Source organism: Heloderma suspectum, chromosome 8, assembly GCF_057233095.1.
Source record: "Heloderma suspectum isolate Gila_16-S chromosome 8, 16-S_ref, whole genome shotgun sequence".
Lineage (NCBI taxonomy): Eukaryota > Metazoa > Chordata > Lepidosauria > Squamata > Helodermatidae > Heloderma > Heloderma suspectum.
The window spans coordinates 31,829,702-31,853,046 of record NC_139465.1 but is presented as its reverse complement, the minus strand read 5'-3'; the positions used below and the strand labels follow the sequence as shown (position 1 = coordinate 31,853,046).

Below are 23,345 nucleotides of genomic sequence, written 5' to 3'. Positions count from 1 at the left end.
CCTTGATTTTTCCCCTGCGTTGCAATGCAGGCATAATGTCAACATATAAATTGTCCCCAGTCATCATTATCTTCAGCACCAGTCATTGGGGAGAGCCACTTGGAACTCCATACCTCACCTCACCAAACACACACCAACACACACAAACCCCCCACCTGGCAATAAGAACGAGTTTTACATCTGAATGGAGGACAGCAATCACAACATGTTTGCAAGAAACAATAATGACAATTGACCTGACTAGAAACAAGATACTCACAAACCAAAAGGCTGCTTTGCCATGTGGGCTGGTAGTTTAATTCACTGCAATCAATAGGATTTTCAGTTATTGAGCTTAAGAATAAAGAAATTCATGCAGCTAGAAAGTATTGGTCTTTGCAATTCATGTAATTTAAAAACAATCAATTAGGATTTCAGCAGGTGTAAGGAGTTTAACATTCAAGAACTTTGGGGCATGCACCTACAAAGAAACTGACTTTGAGCACCTTGTTCATTGAATGCTGACTAATAATATGCATACAAATGATTTCATTTTACTTTCCAAACTAAAGGAGATATGTTTTGGGAAAACGCTGTTCAGCTCGTAATACAGCTGAGCATTCAGAACTGGACGAATTTGTATTCTGAACCTGGTAATTACAGAGGATAGAGACACAACTAGTTGTACAGGATTGGTTCTTCAGGATCACCTGATTCCCAGACCAGTAGGATTCATAGGCAATATATCTTGGCTGGAACACCTTGCAATTCCTTCCTCTGACAAAGAATCCCAGTGTCTAAAAAAATAAATAAATCTCGTATTACAAGAAATGAAGAGTTCATATCATGGGGTATGTGTGTGAGAGAGTGTGAGAGTGAGATTTGGGTTGTGTGTGTGTGTGTGTGTAATTAAGAGCATACAAGATGGCAGTCTGAAAGATCAAAATAGGGAACAACATAATTGCATATACAAAAGTGTTTCTGTTGTTGTTTTAAAGAGAATTTTTCAAGAATCATGTAACATTTGTACTGCTAACAATTGCCCATGTCTCCTGCCTATGGTAGGCCCTGAATAACCTTCCTTAGTACAAATGATCAGAATAAATTTGTTTTAGCATATGAGAAGTCTGGTCCTGCTCAGTGACACTATTTGCTTTAATTATTGAATCATTGTAGTGCAAATTCACAAATTAAAATTAATTTGACTGACAAAAAGAGATATTTATACTATACAACATCTGCCCCATTAATGCTATTTATGGAAATATAGCTAATCAGTTTGCATTACAAAGAAGTCAACAATATTAATGTGAAAGAAAAGTAAACAGAAAGAGAAAATGTATTCAGTTATGTGATCCTGCTGAACACAATGGATTAATAACATTCTGAAGACATTTAATTTTAAACTATGAAAGGGGTTATGCCACAATTATTTTGGCTGATGATGATCCATGAGTCATGCCATTTACTTCTTCTGGAATGATTTTGCTCATAATTGTCAGCATCGCATCCCAGCATTTTTACTCTGTGAATGAGTTTCTTTCCCAGGAGAAGTTGGATTGTATTAGACTTTAGACAGTTATCTCCACCGATACTGCAGAAGTGAGGATAAGCAAACCAAAAAATGAAACTGACAAAACTGATATAAATTAGAAGTCTCCCCAAATATCTCATCTTATCTATTATTTATCTATCCTCTCTCTCTCTCATTCTGTGTGTGTGTGTGTGTGTCACAGTAATTAAATGCACCATATATGATAGCTATTGCTGTAGGTGGTTGAAAAGCTGAATGTCTCACAATGCTAATGATGCAGAAGACTATCTGGTTGCAAGGCGATGAAAGGATGATGAGATGATCATATTTTAGTATGCTGGAGAAGTGCTGGTAATGAAAATAATGTTAATTAAAAGTGTGCGTTAGTTCATAAGTGCTGATATCTCCCACACAAAACATGACTTCAGATTCATGTGCGAGCCAATGGCAAGTTGCAAGTTACAATGGCAAGTTGCAAATAGCGTTCCCTTATTTTCGCCGTAGTCTACGTAAATCTTTACGTAGACTAGACGTGCCAAAATAAGGAACGCAAATGGCAGCGCCCATGGGCCGCAGCCATTTGCGTATGCGTTTTTTTTTCCCAAAGTCACTCGTGATAGGCTACGTGACGATTTACGTAGCCTATCATGGCTGACTTTGGAAATCTAGCCGTGATAGGCTACGTAAATCGTCACGTAGCCTATCACGGGTGTGTGTTGTTGTTTTTTTACTTACTTTTTTATTTTGTAATGGCAGCGGCGGCAGCTGGTCGGGAGACCAGCCGCTGCCCCCGCACCCCATGAAACATCGCTGAACCGCCGCCGGGACCTGCTGCCGGGACCCGCCGCCGAGAGGGACATTCGCTTAAGGTAAGTCCCATCCCGGGGGGGGCGGGGGCCGGTGGAGAATTTCCCCAACACTTTCAGGGGGCTGAATGCCTCGGCACTCGGCCTCCTGAAGATTCGGGGAGAAATTCTCCGCCATCCCTAGTCCTCAGCTGAAAAGTTCTCCCACCTTCTTTTTTTAACATTCTCATTCAATTTAATAGAACATAAATTGCTTTCAAAAATAAATTCAAAGGAGGAGAAATTTCAGAGAATTTCCCATGGGTTGGGTTTGGGGTTCTTGGGCTTACCTTACTTATGAGGTGGCTGAGGAATGTGCATGAGTGTCCTGTCTGTCATTGTACAGTAATCTCTTGGCTTTCTTCACTTCAGTTAAAGCCATCATGAGGAAGACATCATGAGGCAATTCCTTCAATGGGGCTTTTTCAGTTCAGGAAGTGCAGGTGGCCTGGGGAAGAGGTGTAATAGAGAGAGCAATGGGAAGAGGGATAATAGAGAGAGAAAACACACACAACACCCTCGGCCACCTCGCAGTGATTAGGTAATCTCAAGAATCCTACCAAAAGAAATCCAAAACTCTGCCTCAGAAAAATTCATGCTCAACACAGTTTATGCTGTTGCCACCTACAGAAGCAGTGCAGTAAACCAAAGGCTCTTAGGAAAAAGAGAAATAACCTGTGCTACAACCCCTGCTAACTGTGAGCCCTAGCTGTGAGAAACTGTTGGAGAATTTCTCCTCCCCTAGGAGAAATTTGGTGAAATCCCACCCCCATTTTTTCTGCCCACAAATAGGCTGGAGATTTTGAGAGGCCATTTGTGCACAGCTCTATTTTTTATTGCTGGTGTTTGTTATTCTTTTTTTAAAAAGTCTCTGTTTTATTACAGGATCAGTCTATGTTATTGTTGTAAGCTGACTTGGGAGGGCTCCTGCCCTGAAAGGCAGCCTAGAAATATTGTAAATAAATAAATCAGTTTAAATGGCAATGTGTACTCTGTCACTTATGTCTAAATTTGTTAATCCAATTCTGTTGTTTTGGGTCCCCTCCCTGCTCATTCTGGGATGAATGCCCCCAAATCTTGCCCTCATGGCTCCACTGGAAAGGCAGGAGGAAAAATAAATAAATAAATCTGCATTTGCAGGGACAGCCCTGCCATGCAGCAGGGTGAAGAAATATGCTTCAGGAGGAATAGTGCAGCAAGATTTTGTAAAGTTTAGGACTTAACAGTGTGGAGGGCCATTTGGACTTCACTCCAGGCAGCAAAATGCCTTGGGCTGGCTAGTACTGTGCATCTGAATGGCATGCACAAATTGCTAAACAAGGTCAAGGGCTGGATGTGCATGATCTCATCTGATCTCAGAAGCTAAGAGTCAGCCCTGGTTAGTACTTGAATGGGAGACCGCCTAGGAATCAGGCTTCCGGCATTGAGCAGGGGGTTGGACCCGATGGTCTTGTAGGCCCCTTCCAACCCTATGATTCTATGACTATGATTAAGATAGTTGGAGGAGAAGAAATGTGGTTGAGCATGGAAATTCTTGCACAAGCTAATTAAAGATCTAAGAATCACTGTGAAATGCACATGCATTGAAATGTGCATCTAAATATGCATCCCACTGAAAGCAATTTAATAGACAGAGATCATCTGCCTTCACACATTCATTTAAATGCATATCTGAATACACATCTCAATAAAAGCAACAGAACAGTTAGACAGCATCCTTATTTGGATGTGCATTCAGATGCACACTAAATGTGCAACAGATTTATGTTCATGGTTCATAAAAGTATAGTTAATCAAGATATTCCACAAATATCTAACATAAAATAATAATAACAATAACAATAATAATACGAAATAAGGGAACAAGTTTAAACACCTCCAGAGTTTAACATGTATGAATTAGGCCATACTGAACAATATACTATAATTGCTGTCTTTTGAGCTGGTACAATCTTGCATTTCCTATTGCCTTTTATATTTACTGAATATAGTTGATTATGCATCACAATTATATATCATCAACTCAAGTTTCATCTCCAGAATTCCATTCTCAATAGCCCCTTGGTGTATTGTGAGAGAGCTGCTCAAAATGGTAATTGAGTCTCTCAGATGTTAGCAGAGCAGAGATTTCATGATGGTAGAGACAGCAGGTACCTCCTGCAGTTGTACTTGGTGGTACAAGCATGGTCTTTGAAATTTTATTTATTTATTACATTTATATCCTGCCTTTTCCTCTCCTTAAGGAATCCAAGGCCGTGTACATAATCTTCTCTCCATTTTATCCTCACAACAAGAGGTAGTTGGGCCGTGAGTCTGTGACTGGCCCAAAGTCACCCAGTCAGCTTCCATGGATGAGTGGTGATTAGAACCCAGATGTCCCAACTCCCGGTCCAACACTCTAGCCACTACACCACCCTGGCTCTGTGTCTTCCATTGGCTATCTATATTGCATTGCACTTACGTTGGTGAAACCTTTGGTGCTGATTGACTGAATTCACATGACAGTATGGAACAGCCTTCCTCAACCTGATGCCCTCCAGATGTTTTGGACTGCAGCTCCTAGCATTCTTAAACATTGGCCATGGTAGTTGGGGCTAATGGGAGTTGAAGTCCAAAACTTCTGGAGGAGAACAGGTTGAGGAAGGCTACTATAGAATGTTCATGAACATTCCAAATGCCCAGGGAACAAAGCTGGGGGGAAAGGCCCCAGGATACATGATGCACCAAAAATGGCTGAGGGTACATGATGCACCAAACTTGCTGAGGTTAGGCAGTTCTGGGTTTGGTTGGGAGATGACTTGGGAACACCATGCATGCTTCCTTGAGTCCCACAACAGAAGAAAACAGAAGGTAGGATATAAATGTACTAAATAATAACTTATGCAAAAGAAAAAACTGGGTAGGTGGAAAAATGAGGTTTGGGGAAAGGGGAATAAACATAGAACTCAGGCAAGAAAGGGCTACTTAGGGATAAGCCTCCTGTGAATCATCACAAAAACAATAGAAGCAGCATATACTTCAGGGTGAAACTGGAGTGCTAGGGAAACCAGGGAACTGGATGAAGGAACTGGGATAAAATAGGTACTGGACTGAGAACTAACAACCTGAGAACCTAATGGGTGCTGGGACTGTGTAGCTGAAGAATGGAAGAACTAAGGAACATTAAACCTGGAGGCTTAGGAATGGGTGACTTAGGGATGGGAAGACCTTCCACTTACAGCAGGAAGGGAGAGGACAGGCAAGGGAGGTGTAGAGAGATGGGAACTATAGGACAGGGACCCAAAGATGGATAGGCATGCTAGGTCTAAAGCCTAGACCATGTCAAAGGAGATCTGCCAGTTGTGCCTTCTGGTGTCAATGCAGCATTGTGACCTGGCAACCATAAGGGGTCAAAGACAGACCAAGGAATAGGAGATGGTGGTGGTGGAGATAAATTAATGTATTCATTTTATCCCAATTATTTGGCTGCAGACTTCCAGTGAGCATTGGATTCAATTGAATTTCTGCTGAGAACATTCCATTTATTTCAGTTGTATAAATACTGGATGCCATCTGGTGATTTTATGTGAGTCACCTCCCTTCTTTCAGCTTTAACTGCAGTCCTTAAACAGCCGCACTAGCTTCTGGACCATTTCCATGTCCTTTTAGTAGATTTCTAACATTGTGTTATGGTTTTCACTGGTTGATGAGTTGTTGTTTTGTTCCCCCCCTTTTTTTTGTAATGTCCAAAACTGTACCCCCCCCAAAAAAAAAATCCTGTGGGAGAAAACCTGCAACACAACCCAATGAGAACTGTGCATGCTCAGTGACTATCACACTGACTGACTGTTGGCAGTGGGAACAGAAAACTGGGTAGGAGGGAGTATCATGGAATGGAGTATCATGGAAGATGGTATGATTGAATGACTGGAACAGTAAATACGAACATGCCACATTGTGATATTTTGTTGCAGCCCCACTTGTCTCTGTTTCTACCTCTCTCTCTGTCTCTATCTATATCCAGAAGATAGTCACCAACCCAAAGATACTGTCAAAGAAGCAGAGGGAGGTGTGCGAGCCAGGGCCTATTCAATCATGCAGTATATTTAAGATGGAAAAGTTACAACAAAGTGATATTATCCACAAGTGCTCTTGTGGAGAGTACTGACATAGTAACTTCAAAGTTACCGAATTCTGAAAAGCATTAGAAGACAAATGTGAAATCATCACATGGGGTTACTTTCATAAGACCCTAGAGTATCAAGAGAAGAATAATCTCCATCAGAAATTTCCATAACAGAAATAGCCAATGACTCAACTCACCTACCTATTCTTTACTGGGGAGATATGTAACAGAAAGAAAACACACGCACACAGAGCACCCTTGACCACCTCACAGTAATTATGTAATATCAGAAACACTACAAAAATAAATTATATAGCACCCTGAGAATGAAGCAGAACAATGAAAACCTTTCATGGGGAAAGAAAACTTTCAGGATGTTGGAGGGCAGATTTTGGCACATCATTAGCTCCATCTCTTTCCTGGAGCTACGCACAACATTGACCCTTTCCAATGCATAGCTGGCTAAGGGGTTGCTGGGAGTTGTAGGACTGTCTAAGCATGCATAGGATAGTGCTCTTAATTGCTCTTTTCTGCTAGCTTATACCAGCTCAAACTGTTTATCCATTTAGCTCAGTATTGTATTATCTGTCTGGAAGGAGATGTCCAGGGCCTCAGGAAGAGTTTTTTTTCACATTACCTGAGCCTTTTCAGTGGGTATCTTAGGGACTGAAACCGGGACTTCCTGCATGCAAAGCATGAATTCGGTCACTGAGCTTCCAAAGCATGGGTTCTGTCCCTCGCCAATCCTACAGATCTTTTAAGTTGGGATTCTCAAGATGACAATTTCTACTGGATAGTAGTAATTCCAGTCCAAAATTCACATTTGTGGTGAACTGCAAATGTCTGGAGTAATCAGAAAGCAGCAGTTTGAAGCAGACAGAAGCTATGTGATCATTTCAGTAATAGAGGCACTTTAACCCATGTAAACCCCAATGTACTGGAAGCTTTGATTTAACTCAAAGTAGTTTAAACAATATATTAACAAGGTTCATTTGGTAATTATTCCTCTGCTTCTGTTCACCTAGTGCACATTCAAATACTGTCATGTTTATGTGCCAAATTATTTTTGATTAAAGATTTATTGTTTGAAAGCTCTTTGTAGCCACAGTCATCTGATGAATTGGTGTCTTCCTTAGAGAAGAAGTAAGTGTGTGTGTGTGTGGGGGGGGGTGAGTGGTGAAGGGAGAGATAATCAGCCATTTCTTTCTTTCGCTCTCAGAAAACAAAATCAAAAACACCTGCCCTAGCCTTATTAAAACAGGGGAAATCTGTATTTTTAGTCTTCTCCTTTAATATTTCTCTACTTGATGGATGGGTATATCAATCAATGAATTTATTGATCAAGTCAACAGACCTCAGTATAAAACATATGCATCAATTAATTTGTTGTTGTTCAGTCATTAAGTTGTGTCCGACTCTTCATGACCCCATAGACCATAGCACCCCAGGCCTTCCTGTCCTGCATCAATTAATATACAGATGTAAAGTTCAAGAATGGCTATTTATGCTTTACAGAAGTTTTTCCTCCAGCATTTCTTCCTTCTTTCCTTCCAGGAGCTTTTGTTTTCCAACTCTATGCACTTGTCTTCTGCTGCTGGGCTTTGTCCTGTTTGAACTTGGCCCAGCATAGCCCCTAATTAAAATGCAGTAGGGAAGCTAAGTTAAACCACCTTGGTTATTCCCAGAAAGGTGGTATAGAAATGCAATAAATAAATAATTAAGTCAGAGTACAGTGTGGGCTGGTCAGGCACTTAAGATCACATGCAGCCTTGGTTATCACAGTCTGACATCAGACCTGGAAGGACAATCCAACAGAGAGTGTGATCTGTTAGCAAAAACATAAGGACATAAGAACAGCCATGCTGGATCACACCAAGGGTCCATCTAGTCCAGTATGCTGTTCACACAGTGGCCAACCAGCTGTTGACCAGGAACCCACAAGCAGGACATGAGTGCAACAGCACTGTCCCACCCATGTTCCCCAGCAACTGGTGTACATAGGTGCATTGCCTCTGGTACTGGAGGTCACTGAGCAAAGCCAAGGTCAAGGGTGGAGGACGAGTAAGGGTCAAGCACAGTCTCAGGAAGGAGGTAAAGCTGATAGCTAGGAGTCAGAAACATGGAAAATTCAGCAGACAGCTGGCTTACACAGAGCATAGGACCTGTGCTATTCCAATAGTGGATAGACCAGAACTGATTGCATATGTAGCCTGGCCTTCATAGCACTGACCAGCCCAATCTGCAAACAGCCCAGTCCATCAAGCTTCCTGCTTCTGAGGAGTCTCCCACTTTTGAGGAACCCTGCTACTTCTGAGGAGCTCTCTTATGCCCGAGGAGTCTGGTTTCTTTCTTTCAGTCTTCAGGTGTGTGCTTCACTGACAGGAGGCCACCTGCACCTTTTGGTGTCAACACACTGTAGGCCTGTGTGGTCATTTGACCTCTCCTTTGAATCCACAGGCAAGATAGGTTGATTACAAGCCCTGTCTGTGGGTACCTCAAGGCCAGGTTGCTGAACAGCCTAGTGTAACCACATTGGAGGTGTGAGGGATATGGGTGTGCTGAGGTTCTCATGGGGTCTTTGGCTGTGGAATATATATCAGTAGACTTCCTGGTATGGGCCTAGGTCAGGCATTACAGGCTTTTCCTTTGCTACTCATCACAGTAGCCATTGCTAACCTGCCATTAGGGATATATGGTCTGTATAAAATCTGCTCCATCTGTGTTTCAGGGACTGTCAGGTGCCTTTTGTTCCATCACCCACCCACAGACAGATGCGACAGACAGATGCGATCCCCCCACCCCCATCATGGGGAAAATATGCAAATAATTACCTGTTTTGTAACAATTTATATAATTTACCCGAGTATGTAACATTTCATGTATTGTCCCCCATGCAATTCAATTTTTCCACAGCAGAAGCTTGTGTATTTTCCTATGAATAAATATTTCAAGAAACTAAAACAACAACAGCAAAGGCCCATGGACGCCGCATGGCCTTAGGGGGTCACTCCACAGTGGATTCCACAGGTCAGATTCTTAGAAATTCATCTCATCTTGGTCTGTCTCAAATTTCTCCAGCATTCCTACCTGCCATCCCCCCTGTGGCAGCCATTTTGTGGTTGAGACCATGATACATGCTCAAAATTCCAAATCTGCCCACAGGCCCCCAAAGGTTGGAAACTCCATCAGTCAGTTCAATTCCAGTGCTGAAGCAATACTCCCAGCTTCTCTGTGGGTCTTATATCTGGCCTAATCCTGAAGTGAGTTCCACAGAGAATTCTCCATGTCCCTGGCTCTCTGTTGCCTGACTAGAACCTAGTTGTTTCTGGACAGAATAGCTTTAAAGGATATCTCCACAGGCTCTAGCCTTGAACAGGAAATTCCCCATCATTGTCTCTTTGTTTTTCCAACTCATGTTTTTCTTCTTATTTGGAGAACATAGCATCTCTCAGTCAAACTCTTTTCATATCTTAATATATCAACCTCTCCATAATAGCAAATAACATCAACACCCATGCAGGGGTGTGTGTGTGTGTGTGTGTCGGGGGGCAGCATTGTGTCAAGATACAGAGATGAGGTTAGTGCTTTGCCAAAATCTGTCCTCTAATTTCCAGAAAGTTTTCTTCCCCCATGAAATGGGCTTCCATTGTTGTGCCTTGTTCTCTGGACAGTCTAGAATTTATGTTGAATTTCTTTTTGTGGTGTTTTTGAGCTTACCTAATCTCAGCCAGCCTTCCCGGTTGCCTGTACTTCCTGATCTTAAACACACACACACACACACACACAAATTAGCTCACAAAACCTTCTACTTAGGGATGTTGCAGGCACCCAACTGGATTCAGGAATTCATCGGGCAACCCCTTCCTGCAACCCCCAAACTGCACCTGCCGAGATGCTGTCCTTGTTCACCCCCTGCTCATGCCCACTCATGCTCCCCAGTATTCACAGCGATCCCATTCGGTGAGCACCGCCATTTTCGTGCCTTTGATTTCTGCACAAAACAGGAAGTAAAAAAAAATGTGCATATTCAAATATGTGCAGTCTGGAGCTGGGAAAGCTAAATAAGCACAATATTAGAGGGATTATACCTCTAATATTGCACCAATTTAGCTTTCCCAGCTCCAAACTGTACATATTTGAATATGCACAATTTTTTAACTTCCTGTTTTATGCAGAAATCAAAGGTACAAAAAATGGTGGCACTCACCAAACAGGTTCGCGGTGAGCCTGGGGAACTCACCAAACTGCTTCGGTGAGTGCCTGGAGAAACCAAACTAGGGTGAGTTTTTACATCCCTACTTCTACTAGACTTCAATTGACGTGTAGGGAGCTGAGGAGGCTACAAGCTGCCAAAGAGATGTTTGTACAATGAAAGATAGGACACTTGTGCTCACTTCTTGTGCTCACTTCTCCTAAGTAAAATAAGCCCAAGAAACCAAACTCTTGAGAATTTCTCCAAAGTGCCTTCACCACTGAATTTCTTTTTGAAATCAATTTCTCTTCCATCAAATTGAATAAGAATGGTCAGGGGAAAAAAATGTAGGATACATTTTTGGCACAGCATTACTCTTAAATATTTTCCTGATCCCTTTGGGTTGCCCCCTACCCCAAATATCTGGGTGCCAATGGAATTTCAAGGTATAATTGGAGGGTGAAAAATAAAGAAATAAACACAATAGTCTTTATGACCAAACAATATGCAAATACATAGCACAAAAGATTGTATCAGGATTTGAAAGGCTCCCTGTGGAATAGAGAAAACACATCTCAACAAATACAAAGAAGTGACACTCCTTTTCAGAGTGTCTCAGCCTTTTCTTCAGGGGAAAAAATAATACATTTACAGTGAAATTAGAAGTCAGATGCTTGTCCTAGAAGACCCTCCATCATTCATTACATGATAATAATGAGTAATGAATAAAAGAGGTTGAAAAAGATGTTTCAATTCAACTGGAGATAGTGACTTTACATGAAAAAGGTGTTAATCAAATATATGTACACATTAATTAAAAGCCTGACTCCTGTATTCAATTTTGCATGGTTTCACAAAGAAAATTTTTAATATTAACCACTTGAACAAATAGGATATGAAATAAAACCAGTGGTAGGCAAAGAGCTGCTTTAGTTTATGAAAAGAGTTACCGGTTGGCTAAACCAAGTGGCTAAAGTGGCTTGGGACCTTGATACGTGAGGGAGCGCCCCTCCCTATATATGCCTGACCAAGGACTGAGATCTGTTGGAGGGGTTGTCCTCTGTGTCCCACTGGTGTGAGACATATAGGGATGTCAGAGAATTCCACCATAGATCTCGGTGAGACCGAATGCCAGTGCATTCGGCCCCCCGAACTCCGTGGCGGAACGGCCTGCCACCCCCCGCCCCCCTGGATCCCCCCTGGGACGAGACTTACCTGGGGCAGATCTTCTGGGCGGTGGCGGCTGCGGTGGCTGCGGCTGCGGCAGCTGGTCTTCTGGCCGGCTGCCGCTGCCGCCATTTGCAGTCTTGTAAAAAAACAACAAAAAAACCACGATGTGATAGGCTGCGTAAAGATTTACATAGCCTATCATGGCTGGGTTAAAAAAAAAAAAAACACGACGTGATAGGCTATGTAAAGATTTACATAGCCTATCATGGCTGGTAGCTGCTGCCATTTGCGTTCCTTAGTTTGGGCCATCTTAGTCTACGTAAATATTTATGTAGGCTAAAACGGCGAATCAAAAAGGACGCAAATAGCTCCCGCTACTAGGGGTGGACGAAAGTCACTTACCTTTTCTCGCAGCTTGTTCGCGGTGGGGGGGAGCGCTTCGCTGCTCCCCCTGCGAAGTTCAGGCCGGGGGGGGAGGCTTCCCGCCTCGCCCGGCCAAAATTCAGGCTGGGGGGGGAGGCTTCCCGCCTCGCCCAGCCGAAAATCAGGCCGGGGAGGAGGCTTCCCGCCTCGCCCGGCCGCGAACACGGAAGTAAAACAAAAAACAAAAAAAGTCCCCTGATAGGCTACGTGACGATTCACGTAGCCTATCACGGCTAGATCTGGAAAGTCAGCCGTGATAGGCTACGTGAATCGTCACGTAGCCTATCATGGGTGACTTAAAAAAAAAAAGCGCGTACGCGAATGGCGGCCCCCATAGGGAGCCGCCATTCGCGTTCCTTATTTAGTTGCTGTAGTCTACGTAAATGTTTACGTAGACTACGGCGAAAATAAGGGCAACGCAAATAGCGTTGCCCTTATTTTTGCCGTAGTCTACGTAAACATTTACGTAGACTACAGCGACCAAATAAGGAACGGGAATGGCGGCTCCCTATGGGGGCCGCCATTATCCGTACACACTTTTTTTTTTTTTAAAGTCACCCGTGATAGGCTACGTGACGATTCACGTAGCCTATCACGGCTGACTTTGCAAATCTAGCCGTGATAGGCTACGTTAATCGTCACGTAGCCTATCAGGGGACGTTGTTTTTTTTTTTCTTTCATTGCAATGGCGGGGGTGGCAGCCGATCGAAAGACCGGCTGCCTCTCCCGCCCCGCTTGAACACCGAACGAACCACCAGCCGGACCCGCTGCCGGGAGGGACATTCAGGGAAGGTAAGTCCCGTCCCGGGGGGTGCGGGGGGCGGGGGGGTGCGGAGGATTTCTCCCCGAACCTTGTTCGGGGGGCCGAACACGTTGGCGCTCAGCCCCCCGAAGTTTCGGGGAGAAATTCTCCGCCATCCCTACCCGCTACGCTATTTGCGTTCCCCTTTATTTTCGCCATCGTAGTCTATGTAAATATTTACGTAGATTAAGATGGCCAAAAATAAGGAACGAAAATGGCGGCAGCTGTAGCCGCCGCCATTTGTGTACGCGGTTGTTGTTTTTTTTCCCCAGAGCCCTCCGTGGCCGCAAATCCGGCTGCGGACAGCTCTGGCCTGGCTGGGCCTGGCCAGCTGCTCCGCTGAGCTGCCGCGGAGCACAGCCGGCCATGGAGGATTCTGGGGGGGAGGAATGGATCGCCTCCCCCCCGTCGAGGATTCTGGGGGGAGGGACGGAACACCTCCCCCCACCATCAACATAATCTGCGGAAAGGTAAGTGACTTTCGTACATCCATAGAGACATACACTATGGTGGGATGTGGGAGAAGTCCTTCTCTACTGTGGCACCCCGGTTGTGGAATGATTGGAGGTCTGATTGGCGCAGACATTGGTTTCATTTCTGTGCCAAGTAAAAACATGGCTTTTTACGAAGGCCTTTGAGGGCTAAATGCATTCCCCAAAGTCGCACACTGTTTTAACTGTTTTATTGTTTTAGATTTTAATTGGTATTAGCTTGTTCAATGGTTTAATATGTTTTTAGGTGATTAAATTATTTACTGTTTTATACTGTTTGAATTTATTTTATCTGTTCACTGCTCTACTAGAATAGTAGGATTGGAACGGGCCTATAAGACCACTGAGTCCAACCCCCTGCTCAGTGGAGCAATCCAGGTCAAAGCATCCCTGACACATGGCTGTCCTGCTTCATCTTGAATGCCTCCAGTGTGGGAAAGCCCACCACCTCCCTAGGGAATTGGTTCCATTGTTGTATTGCTCTAACAGTCAAGAAGTGTTTTTTTTTTCCCCCTGATGTTCAGCTGGAATCTGGCTTCCTGTAACTTGAGCCCATTATTCCATGTCCTGCACTCTGGGATGATTGATAAAAGTTCCTGGCCTGGATAAAAGTTGTCCTCTCTGTGATAACCTTTCAAGTACTTGAAGAGTGCTATCACCTCTCCCCTCAGTCTTCTCTTCTCAAGGCTAAACATGCCCGCCCAGTTCTTTCAGTCTCTCCTCATAGGGCTTTGTTTCCAGTCCCCTGATCATCTTCGTTGCCTTCCTCTGAACCCTCTCCAGTTTGTCTGCATCCTTTGTAAAGTCTGGTGTACAGGACTGGACACAATACTCAAGATGAGGCCTAACCAGGGCTGAGTAGAGGAGCACTAGTACTTCATGGGATTTGGAAGCTATACTTCTATTAGTGCAGCTGAAAATAGCATTTGCCGTTTTTGCAGCCACATCACATTGTTGGCTCATATTCAGCTTGTGATCTACAACAATTCTAAGATACTTCTTGTTTGTAGTATTGTTGAGCCAAGTATCCCCCATCTTGTAACTGTGCATTTGGTTTCTTTTTCCTAGGTGCAGAACTTGGCATTTATCCTTGAGATCTTGATGGTATAGGGCAAGATACAAATATTTTAAATTAAATAAATAAACAAACAACCCAGGGTCACCCCATTCCTGGGTTATTTGGCATTGGCCCATTTGCACAATCACCACAGACCACCATGGCTTATTTAAGATATGGTAGGTTATGGCATGTGCCAGTGGCCATTTTGAATATTCATCTTCCAATGGGGGGGTGTCATGGTTTGCCATGTCATCTGAACCCAGGCAGCAGGGATTGTTGGAGGGGGAAACAACCCTCCAATAACCCTACAACAGCCCATTTGTTATCGGAGGGCTGTTTCCCCCTCTAACAAACCATGTCACCCAGGTTTGGACAACTCAGGAAACCATGGCAAAATCCCTCATCAAGGGCTGAATATTCAAAATGGCCACCAGCACACACTGTAACCCACTATGACTTAAATAAGCCATGGTGGGCTGCAGTGATCACCTCTACCTTGTCTCTCTCCCAACAAACCAGAGAAATAACCCATTCTTTCTTCTTCTGTTGTAATGCTTGCACTACGTAGGGATGGACGAAAGGGACTTACCTCGTCCTGCAGCTTGCTTCGCGGTGGGGGGGAGGCACTTCGGTTCTCCCCCTGAAGTTCAGGCGAGGGGGGGGAGGCGCCCCGCCTCGCCTCGCTTGGCCGAAATTCAGGCCTGGGAGGATTGCCCCGTCTACCTGGCCGCAAAAAAAAAGTAAAAAAAAAACCCACACACAGACAACCGTGATAGGCTACGTAACGATTTACGTAGCCTATCATGGCTAGATTTCCAAAGTCAGCCATGATAGGCTATGTAAATCGTCACGTAGCCTATCACGGGTGACTTTGAAATTAAAAAAAAAAGCGCGGACACAAATGGCAGCTCCCATGGGGACTGCCATTTGCGTTCCTTATTTTGGCACGTCTAGTCTACGTAAAGATTTACGTAGACTATGGCAAAAATAAGGGCAACGCAAATAGTGTTCCCTTATATTCACCGTAGTCTACGTAAATACGTTTTTTTTTTCAAAGTCACCCGTGATAGGCTACGTGATGATTTACGTAGCCTATCACGGCTGACTTTGAAAATCTAGCCGTGATAGGCTATGTAAATCGTTACGTAGCCTATCACGGGTGTGTTGTTGTTTTTTTTTACTTCACTTTTTTTTTTTTTTGCAATGGCGGCGGCAGCAGCCGGTCAGGAGACTGGCCGCCGCCCCCCCGCTGAACCGCCGCTGGGACCCGCCGCCGAGAGGGACATTCGCCGAAGGTAAGTCCCATCCCGGGGGGGCGGGGGGCTGGCGGAGAATTTCCCCAACACTTTTGGGGGGTTGAATGCGTCGGCACTCGGCCTCCCGAAGATTCGTGGAGAAATTCTCCGCCAACCCTAACGCTACGCCAGTGGCAATTTTGTCATGTGTGAGCACATCCATTTATTTTATTGGAGCAGGCCCTTGCTGTAAGTATATGGAAAGATAATGATGTATGATTGATAAGACAAATGTATATTTGAAGGCATTTTCTTTGATTGATGATTAGTCAGTAGTGAAATGAAGACCATGCTTCAAACATTAAGGAATATGTCAATTAAGCTATACAAAACAGGGGGGATCATCAACATCTTTGGAGCAGGAAAGGAGGGAGATGCCATCATCTCATTTAGCAAGCATAACTGCACATCCTCAGATTTCTGTAATTATATGTCACTCAATGAGCCTGTGCACATCCCAGCTTGTTCTTCTGTGACAGCAGTAAACATGCTTCGATGGAAAGCACTAATTTAAAAATTAGACACCAAAAATAGATGCTTAATCTGAAACAGGAGCATCACACACTCCGATTTCCAAGCTACATTCTCTTGCATGTAAGAGAATGTTGCAAGCTACATTCCCCTGCACACACATTGGGTCATGGGCTTACAGAATCCCTGTGCATTGTGGGAATGGGAGGAAGACCGATAGCCACAAGTATGTATTCAGAGGGGGTTTGCAAGTGAGTCACAGCTAGGGATGTATGAAAGTGACTTACCTTTTTGCGGATTCTGTCTATGGGGGGGGAGGCATTCCGTCCCTCCCCCCAGAATCCTCGACAGGGGGGAGGCGATCCATTCCTCCCCCCGGAGTCCTCGACGGCTGGCTTTGCTCTGCGGCGGCTCTGCGGAGCAGCTGGCCAGGCCAGGGCCATTGACAGCCGGATTTCTGGCTGTGGTGGCTGCTGGGTAAAAAAAAAAAAAGGCATACGCAAATGGCGGTGGCTAAGGCCGCCACCATTTGCGTTCCTTATTTTTTGCCATCTTAGTCTACATAAATATTTACATAGACTATTACAGCAAAAATAAAGGGGAACGCAAATAGCGTAGTGGGCACCCTTTTCGATTTGCCGTAATATTCTACATAAATATTACCATAGACTAAGATGGCAAAAAATAAGGAACGCAAATGGTGGCGGCCAAAGCCGCCGCCATTTGCATACGTGTTTTCATTTTTTAAAACCCAGACGTGATAGGCTACGTAAGTCTTTACGTAGCCTTTCACATCTCTGTAAAGAAAAAGAAAAAAACAATGACCAGACTGCAAATGGCGGCGGCGGGGGGATCCCCTTATTTTCACTGTCTTAGTCTACATGAATATTGATGTAGACGAACACAGACAAAAGCCAGACGTGATAGGCTACGTAAGTCTTTACGTAGCCTATCACGTCTTGTAAAAAAAAAACAAAAAACGACAAGACTGCAAATGGCGGCGGCAGCTGGTCAGAAGACCAGCCGCCGGAGCTGCTGCCGGAGCTGCCGCTGCCAGAGCCGCCGCCGCTTGGAGGATCCGCCCCAGGTAAGTCTCATCCCGAGGGGGATCTGCGGGGGGGTGGCAGGCCGTTCCGCCACAGATTTTGGGGGGCCGAATCCGTGGCGGAATTCTCTGCCATCCCAACTGTGGATAGTGTTACCTGGCTCCATGCCGGGCAATCCGCGATGGGGGGGAGGTGCTTCATCCCTCCCCCAAGAATCCTCCCCAGCCAGCTCCGCTCCGCAGCGGCTCTGCAGAGCCACCGGCCGGGGCTGGCCACAGCTGGAGTTCTGGCCATGGCCAGGCTGCTGCAGCCGCAAATGGAGGCCATCGTAGCAGCTGCCATTTGCGTCCTTGCCGTCAGCTGTGATAGGCTACATAAGTATTTACGTGGCCTATCGTGGCAAAAGGCAACCACACAAATGGCAACCGCTATGCCATTTCTGTTTCTGCCTTTACCATGATAGGCTATGTAAATACTAATGTAAATACTATGCGTAAAAAAAAAGGCATACGCAAATGTAAATACGTATTTACATTTAAGTATTGCGTACTTAAATGTAAATACGTATTTACATTTAAGTATTGCGTACTTAAATTTACATTTAAGTGCGCAAATGTAAATACTATGTAAATACTTACATAGCCTATCACGGCAAAGAGCAGGGGTGCAAATGGCATAGCCGCCGCCATTAGTGTCCCTGCTCTTTGCCATGATAGGCTACATACGTACTTACATAGCCTATCACTGCTGACTGCAAGGACACAAATGGTGGCCGCTACAATGGCCACCATTTGCAGCCGCAGCAGCCTGGCAGCGGTCGGCCGGGGGACCAGCTGGAGCTGCCATCACATCTGCCATCAGGTAAGCTCCATCCCAGGTGGATTCCACGGGGTGGCAGGGGGAGGCCATTCCACCATGGATTCCGCCTCACAGGAGTCTGTGGTGGAATTCTCTGACATCCCTAGCCATGTATTTTTTTGAACTACAACAGGAACATTGACAGTTGAGCCCAAGTCATTTTGGTGGCAACTCACAGATTTTCAGCTGTGCCATAGCAATTAAGCCTCATGAATTGTGATTCAACCTAAATGAAGACAAGTTAATTTTAAAGGGAAATGGACTTCCTTAAAGATATAGTGCAGACAGGGATGAACTAGGGATGGACGAAAAGGACTTACCTCATCCCGCAGCTTGCTTCGCGGTGGGGGGGAGGCGCTTTGCTTCTCCCCCCGAAGTTCAGGTGAGGGGGGGGAGGTGCCCCGCCTTGCCCGACCGAAATTCAGGCCAGGGGGAGGCGCCCCATCCCTCGCCGGTGAAATTCAGGCTGGGTAGGAGCGCCCCGTCTACCCAGCCGCGAAAAAAAAGTAAAATAAAAATAAAAACACACACACCCGTGATAGGCTACGTAACGATTTATGTAGCCAATGCCTATCATGGCTAGATTTCCAAAGTCAGCCGTGATAGGCTATGTAAATTGTCACGTAGCCAATCACGGGTGACTTTGAAAAAAAAAAAAAAAAGCACGTACGCAAATGGCGGCTCCCATGGGGACCGCCATTTGCATTCCTTATTTTGGCACGTCTAGTCTACGTAAAGATTTACGTAGACTACGGCGAAAATAAGGGCAACGCAAATAGTGTACACGCTTTTTTTTTTTGCTTACATGCTTTTTTTTTTCAAAGTCACCCATGATAGGCTACGTGATGATTTACATAGCCTATCATGGCTGACTTTGGAAATCTAACCGTGATAGGCTACGTAAATCATTACGTAGCCTATCACAGGTGTGGGGTTTTCTTTTTACATTACTTTTTTTTTTTGCAATGGTGGCGGCGGCAGCCGGTCGGGAGAAAGGCGCTGCCCCTGCCCCCACTGGTCAGGAGAAAGGCCACCGCCCCCGCCGGAACGACGCCGAAACGACGCCAGGACCCGCCGCCGAGAGGGACATTCGCTGAAGATAAGTCCCATCCTGGGGGGGGCGGGGGGCCGGTGGAGAATTTCCCCAACACTTTCGGGGGGCTGAATGCGTCGGCACTCGGCCTCCTGAAGATTCGTGGAGAAATTCTCTGCCAACCCTAGGATGAACAGATTTTGTAAATGCCATTCCATCTGCATTTTGTGGATTATCATGTGTCTGACAATCCACAATATCCCATCACCAATTCATTGGTGAAATCAGATTATTTCCCAGTTTCCTGAATGTGTGCAAATTTGCACTTACAAAGATGTGCAAATCCCCCTGCAAAATATGCAAATCCCCCCTTCTCATTTTTATGCTTTTATGCTACAGGAGAATTTTGGCCAGTGGGTTAAAAACAAAGATTTTTTAATCACGAACTTTGCATACAATTCCTAGGGATGGCAGAGAATTTTGCCACGGATCACGGTGGGGCCGAATGCCAGTGCATTCGGCCACCCGAAATCTGTGGCGGAACGGTCTGCCACCCCCTCCCCCCCACGGATCCCCCCCGGGATGAGACTTACCTGGGGCGGATCTTCCGCTCCGGTGGCGGCTCCGGTAGCGACAGCTGGTCTTCCGACCGGCTGCCACTGCCGCCATTTGCAGTTCTTTTTTTTTTTTACAGAGACGTGATAGGCTACGTAGGTTTTTATGTAGCCTAAAACAACTGGGTAAAAAAAACCAAAAGCATACACAAATGGCGGCGGCTACGGCCGCCGCCATTTGCATTCCTTAGTTTGGGCCATCTTAGTCTACGTAAATATTTATGTAGACTAAGACGGCGAAAATAAGGGGAATGCAAATAGTGTCAGCTACGCTATTTGCGTTCCCCCTTATTTTCGCCGTCTTAGTCTATGTAAATATTTATATAGACTAAGATGACTAAATATAGGGAATCTATAGCCGTAGCTGCCACCATTTCCGTATGCGGTTCCCCCCCCTGAGCCCTCTGTGGCCAGAAATCCGGCTGCGGATGGCTCTGGGCTGGCTGGGCCTGACTGGCTGCTCCGCAGAGCTGCTGCAGAGCACAGCTGGCCACAGAGGATTCCAGGGGGAGGGACGGAACGCCTCCCCCCCCCATAAACATAATCTGCGAAAGGTAAGTGACTTTTGTACATCCCTAACAATTCCAGAAAGTAAAAAACTGAATCCGCAAGTCTGTGGAATCTGTGCAGCTCAGGAAAAACTGATCTCCTGTGGAATCTGGTGAGATTCACGGAAATCCAAACTCATTTGATCCTGTTGCTGATTGCAGATTTTACCTGACATCTCTAGGTATAGAACACAGTTTAATTTATTTGGTTTGCGTTTTGATCAGAAAAAACATACTAAAATTGAAACATTGCTTCATAAAGAGGATGCATAAGCAGGATCTGTTTATTGAGCATGGGAGAAAGTGAAATGGACAGATACATCCATCCAGGAAGAGAGCTTTGCGTAGCTCGTAAAAGTCTGAGTTTGAATAGGAATGTACGAAAGTCACTTACCTTTTTGACGGGGTGATTTGAGGTGGGGGGGAGGCGCTCCTCACCTCCCCCCAAAAGCCTAATCCAGCCAGCTCCGCTCCGTGGAGATTCCACAGAGCTGCTGGCTGGGGCCGCCCGCAGCCAGACATCCAGCCTCTGGGCAGTCTTCTGGAAAAAAACCAACCAAATGGCAGCTGCCATTTGCATTCCTTTTTTTCGCTATTTTAGCCTACGTAAATATTTACGTATGCTATTACGAAGAAAAAAAAAGGAATGCAAATAGCGCCCACTATGCTATTTGCGTTCCCCTTTTTTTGCTGTAATAGCTTACATAAATATTTACGTAGGCTAAAACAGCGAAAAAAAGGAAAGCAAATGGCGTCCTCCGTAGCCACTGCCATTTGCATACGCGGCTGTTTTGGTTTTTTTTTGCTTGCCGTGATAGTCTACGTAAGTATTTACATAGCCTATCACAGCAAAGGCAGCTACGCAAATGGCGTGGTGGCTGCCATTTGAGTCCTCAGCAGCCGGCCGAGAGACTAGCTGGCGCTGCCGCTGCCGCCGCCACTGCCAGAGTCACCGCCTGAGCAACCGCCACCGGAACATCCTCCCTAGGTAAGCTTCGTCCCGGGGGGGATTCCGTGGGGGGGCGGGGGTGGGAGGCCATTCCGCCATGGATTTGGGGGTCACTGAAATCCATGGCGGAATTCTCCACCATCCCCAAGTTTGAATCCTGGTGTATTCAGCCATGTCGGTAGTGCTGAAGTAGGTTTGCCATTTCTTTTTTTGTGAGATGATCCTCATCGTTAAAAGCTGTATGGTGTGCTGCCAATAAGCAATGGCTCTTCTTGGATATTCAGAGGCAATAAGCACACCAATGAGTAAAGGAAAGCATTTATTAGCAAGAGCAAGCTAATGAACAGAATTCTTAAAGTAAAATGAAGCAAAGCACACTATTTTAAAGAAAACCCACTACAACGCAACAGAAAACAGACATTATTTCAGCTACTGGGAATGCCGACATCTTATCAAGATAACATGGCACCATAATGGCTTGGCCCCATGGAACCTGTTCTGGGTCAGCCTGTGGTAAGGTTCTGCTCCTTGGAGGATCCAAGGGAATCATATATTATTCCCTTGATCCCACCCATTCTGAACATCTTCCAATCACTTCTAGATTGTTTCATACAGCAGACAGCAGTACATTCTTGTAGACTGGAAAACAGCCTCAGTAATTGGCAGACAGCCTGTCCAGCACAGACAGCTTTCATCCCAGCCACTCTAAACCACAAGCAACTAACTTTGAGACCTTGCCAGAGGCTTTAAGAACATCAGAAGAGCACTGCTGGATCAGACCAAGAGTCCATCTAGTCCAGCATTCTGTTCACACAGTGGCCAACCAGCTGTCAACCGGAAATCAACAAGCAGGGCATTTATCTATCAGCCCTGAGGACAGCATCAAGAGCCTTAGCCCTGGGGCCTAGGATATCTACCTCCACATCAGCTCAACACGCCGATCCAATGGCACTCTAGACATGGGCAAGAGAACTGGTGCACCACTAACTCTTTGATATTACAATGTTCTTCCACATCTCCACCACACATCACAGGCAGATGTAACATGGTCCTTTCCATGCTGGGAATCTCTGAATTTATTGGATTTGGCCAGTGCAAATGGGTGAGAACATTGTTCATTTGGGGGAGGCGGGGGTAAGAACTTAACAAAAATTTCAGCTTCCTGAAAGCCTCAGTAGGTGTGAATAGGGATGTCGGATAAATCTGCAACTGAACCAAATGACTTCAGATTTTCATGAATACAACCTGTGGATTCTGCAGCAGCCCAGCTTCCCCCCCTGCCCCCATTGCATGGATTCTACAGACTTCTGGACCATTTTTTTAAACTTTGCATATTTCGCACAGATTACATCATAGAAAAATATTCATTAAAAAAAAACAGCCAAAAATTTGCATTTCACCCATAGGTTATGCATGAACATGTGCATTTGGGGGGGGGGGATTTGTGCATTTTGTGGGAATGTACACATTTCTGCATGTGCCGATTTGTGCAAATTCACATTTGGGCAAATGCGAATTCATGTAAATTTGGAAACTAAAATAAATAAATAAATCAATTCCATTGATGGGTGGACAACAGAACAAAGGGCGTCTGACAGCCTGCAGAACACAGATGGAACAGATTTTACACAATCCATGCATCCCTAGGTGTGAATTGGATACATCCATTCACACACACACACACATACACACACACACACCTTTGGTGGCATGGATTTCTCACCCATCCCTAATAAAACTTCTGTGGGGGTAGGAAAATTTTGCAAAATCCTTAATGGAGCAATCCTATGGCCTGTAGACATCATCTGAGGAACAATCATAGGATTGTTCACTTTCCCCCTTCTAAGGTCAAAGACAGTGCTCCAGCCTTGGAAGTGGGAGTCAGAGATCCTCCACCTCCCCCACCCCCATACAACCTGTATGAAAAGAA

General features: G+C 45.1%; 1 long non-coding RNA gene across 1 annotated transcript; it reads right to left on the bottom strand.

The window, feature by feature from the left end:
• Positions 1-269: 269 nt before the first annotated feature.
• On the bottom strand, positions 270-12,419 carry LOC146339001 (uncharacterized). Its single transcript, XR_014784667.1, has 4 exons — positions 12,228-12,419; positions 11,871-11,961; positions 2,649-2,806; positions 270-776 (listed from the first exon to the last, which is right to left on the bottom strand). It is a non-coding gene; the product is annotated as an uncharacterized LOC146339001 (long non-coding RNA).
• Positions 12,420-23,345: the final 10,926 nt, after the last annotated feature.